Source organism: Elaeis guineensis, chromosome 3, assembly GCF_000442705.2.
Source record: "Elaeis guineensis isolate ETL-2024a chromosome 3, EG11, whole genome shotgun sequence".
Lineage (NCBI taxonomy): Eukaryota > Viridiplantae > Streptophyta > Magnoliopsida > Arecales > Arecaceae > Elaeis > Elaeis guineensis.
The window spans coordinates 112,822,173-112,826,320 of NC_025995.2; the positions used below are offsets into that span (position 1 = coordinate 112,822,173).

Genomic DNA, 4,148 nt, shown 5'->3' on the forward strand with positions numbered 1-4,148 from the left:
TGCGTTCAGTTTGCCCCCCTACTCGTGGAATAGCGCGACGGTCAAATGCGGTCGGCACTGGCGGTCAGGAGGGCCACCACACCCCAACGACCATGTTTATTAAGAGGTCTATCTTTCGCGCGAAACAAGGATTCACCTTCCTTCGCACAAATTCACCGTTGGATCACCCACATCTGAAAGCGATCCGAACTCCCTCATTTTTCCTTCGCACGAAAGATACACACCCGACCCATTAGCGAAATTATTGCCTGCAGGTAGACCAGCACAAATCTCAGAGTACATGCACGGTGGATAACGCACAATCGGGAATTCGTGACATACAAGGGTTAATGTGGCGTGTTATTCACCGTGGGTTTGGTTGGTCCATCTGGAGGTGGTCCAGGAAATAATTTCTCCGACCCATCCTGCCGTTAGACGCCAGCGTGTCTTCTATGCGTACAGAAGAGTCCGCTTACTTTTAAATCCTCTATGCGCGTGTTATAAGCGTACGACGTATCTTATGTCCAGCGGATACGGTACGCAAGAATTATATACGTATTATAAGCGTACGACGTATCTTATGTTTAGCGTACATGGTACGCAAGAATTCCACCGCCTTCGGTCCCCTATAAATATCCAGGACCCGGCCTCCCGCCTTCCTCAGTTTCAATTCGCAAGCCGAGTCCTCTCTCTCTCTCTCTCTCTCTCTCTCTCTCTCTCTCATTCTTTCTCTCTAATCTTGTCTAGAAACGCTAACCCTCGATCTCTTTGAAAGAATTCTGAGGCCCCATCTTTGTTTCTATGCTAATGATCCAAGAACACAGAAAGAAAAGGGCGTCGTCGGCCAATGCGGATCATGGCGGTGATGAAGCCATCATCGATCGCATCGTTCTTGTTATAAGGGGGACGAAAACCCTACATCTTCTCCATCGATGCTTTGACGAGATCCTTGAGATATTTTGTTAACGCGATCCTCACTTTATCTTGCTCTCATGTCATGAAGAGTTGATCCGGGTTCTCTCTTTATCGTGCTTCCATATCTCTTGATTCTTGAAGACCTGATCTATTCCTCCGCCCTGTTCTGTGGTTCTTCTTCCTTCTGTTAAACTGGAGTGATTAAGTAATTCTTCTTCTTTGGTTTTATTATTTGATTGAATTAGATCATGGTTCTTGCAAATCTAGGGATATTTTCTTTATAAAGCACTGCTGATTCGAGTTCAAGTTAGGCCAGGCGATGAAGCATAACCTAGGGACATTTTATTATTTCTTGAAGAGTTGATCTGGATTCTCTCTTCATCGTGCTTTCATATATCTTGATTCTTGAAGACCTGATCTATTCCTGTGACCTGTCCTGAGGTTTTTCTTCCTTTTATTAAACTGGAGAGATTAAGTGGTTCTTCTTCTTTGGTTTTATTATTTCATCGAATTAGTTCCTGGTTCTTGCAAATCTAGGGATATTTTCTTTATAAAGCTCTCCTGATTCGTGTTCAGGTTAGGCCAGGCGATGAAGCATAACCTAGGGATATTTCATTATTTCTTGAAGAGTCGATCTGGATTCTGTCTTCATCGTGCTTTCACATCTCTTGATTCTTGAAGACGTGATCTATTCCTGTGACTTGTTCTGAGGTTTTTCTTCCTTTTATTAAACTGGAGAGATTAAGTAATTTTCTTCTTTGGTTTTATTATTTCACCGAATTAGTTCCTGGTTCTTGCAAATCTGGGGATATTTTCTTTGTAAAGCTCTCCTGATTCGTGTTCAGGTTAGGCCAAGCGGATGATGTGATACGCATGCATCGCCAAGCGGATGATGTGATACGCTGCTCGTACTCTTGTAAAATCTTGGGTCTTAATTAATTTTGTCTGAATTAATTATGCATTATTGTTATTAGCAACAGTTTGTGACATGGAATACGTCTCTAAATATGATTTCTTTCTATTTAACTGTGATCTTATCCTAATTGTCTGATGCCTTCTGTGACAGTTGGGCAGGTCTCTTCAAGCTTTGCGTGCTGTTCTGGTGGCAGTTAACTGTGGGCTTATTATTGAGAACTTGCTGAAGTTTTGCTGAATTTCCAAACCTTATCCTAGCCAAATAAAGTATCTTCCTCCTTTCCATATGTTTGTTTCATAAGAGTAATGTTGATCTTCTCTTCTCTTCTTCTTGCAGTATGGTTTACTGATTGGAAGTCGGTTTTTTTTTTTCCCCCTCAATTCTTCTGGTCCCGTATGGTGTTAACGTTCTTAAGTTCATTTCGCTCGATGGGACTCTTTAACTGTGTGATTGATAGGAGCTATGAAGCTGATAATACCTTGGACAATTAGTGTCAGCCTTTATCGGCAGACATCAAGGATATAAAGGGCCGACTAGAATTCTTCTAAGCCGCTCACGGACATTGGGGAGGAAATCAAGTGGTCGGGCTGCGACACGCAAGCCGGAGTTAATTTCCTTCGGAGCTTTTTTTCAGAATAATATAAAAAAAAAACTTAAATATCAAAATATATCAAAATCAAACTTATTTATCAAAATAATGTAAAAGGGAAAAACGCCATTTTGAATGGCGTTTTTTCTCCTTCCACGTCACCCCCCTTTTGCACGGCTTTAAAAACGCCATTCAAAATGGCGTTTTCAAAATTTTCCACAAAAAAAAAAGAAAAAAATCGTGAAATAATGAGAAAATTGATTTTTTAAAATTTAAAATTAATAAATAAATTATAATTATAATTTTGATTGAAATTTAAAATATAAAGATTTGAATTTGTAATTCATTAAAAAAATTAATTTAGATTTTTTATTTAAAATATTTTTTAAAAGATGTCAAAAAAAATCTTAAGAAATAAAAAAAAAATTATCATAGAAAATAAAAAAAAAGAGAAAGAAATTTGAAAGAAATAAAAATTTGAAATTTAATTGAAAAATATCGTTCGAAATACTTGTCCTAAAAATTTTTAAAAAAATTATAAATTTTAAAATTTTTAAAAAATCCAAAAAAAAATTATAATGTAAAAATTAAAAAAAATAAAATTTTAAAGATTAATTGAAATTAAAATATTATTTCAAATTACTTTCTCAAATTAAAAATAAATAATTTAAAAAAGATTCAAAAAATTTTGAAAAATAGGCTAATTTTTTTTTATAAAAATATAAAGAATTGAAAAAAAAAGAAATTATAATTGTAATTGAATAACAAACTTTATAATTTTTAATTTTAAGAAATAAGAATTATAATTGTAAATGAAATTAAAAATTATATTTTAAATAACTAAATTAATTTAAATATAAATTTTTAAAAAATATTATAAATAAAAAAAATACGTAATAGAATATCAAAAAGATAAAAATAAAAAAAAACTAAAATTAAAATTTAAAATAATAAAAATTATAAATTAGATTAGAAAAAATATATCATAAAAGAATAAAATTAAATAAAATTAATTACAATTTCTTTTTTAGGGTATTTTATAAATGTGACTTAAAAAAATTAAATTTGAATTAAATTTTGATAAAAAAAGAAATACATTAAAAAGTTTAAAAAAATGAGGAAAAGTTAAAAAGTTAAAAAGTTAAAAAGTGAGAATTTTTAAAAAGTCACAAAAAATAATAATTATAAATTAAAAATTAAAAAAAAAATTAAAGTTTAATTGAAATAAAAATATTTTTTAAATGTATTTTATAAAATTAAAATTAATTTAATTAAAAAAATTTTCAAATAAAATTTAAAAATGACCTAAAAAAATTTCATAAAAAGACAAAGAATTAAAAAAAAATAGAAATTGTAATTGTAATTGAAGAACAAAGTTTATAATTTTCAATTTTAAGAAATAAGAATTAAAATTGTAATTGAAATTAAAAATAATATTTTAAATAACTAAATTAATTTAAACATTATTATTTAAAAAATATTTTAAATAAAGAAAAAAAATGGGAGGAAAATTTAAAATTAAATTTGAATTAAATTTTGATCAAAAAATAAATACAGTGTAAAGTTAAAAAATGAGGAAAAATATGGAAAAAAAATTTTATAAATTGAACTTTAGAAAAAATAATATTTTTTTAATTAAAGGAAAAGAATACGTAATAGAATGCTAAAAAGAAAAAAATGAAAGAAAACTGAAATTATAATTTCAAATGATAACTATTTTAAAATAAATAAAAAAAAGTATCATAAAAA

At 30.2% G+C, this 4,148-nt stretch overlaps 1 long non-coding RNA gene across 1 annotated transcript; it reads left to right on the forward strand.

Moving 5' to 3' along the window:
- The first annotated feature begins 729 nt into the window (after window positions 1–729).
- On the forward strand, window positions 730–2,434 carry LOC140856133 (uncharacterized). The gene is made up of 3 exons (XR_012139503.1): window positions 730–1,810; window positions 1,961–2,076; window positions 2,147–2,434. It is a non-coding gene; the product is annotated as an uncharacterized lncRNA (long non-coding RNA).
- The last annotated feature ends 1,714 nt before the right edge of the window (window positions 2,435–4,148 follow it).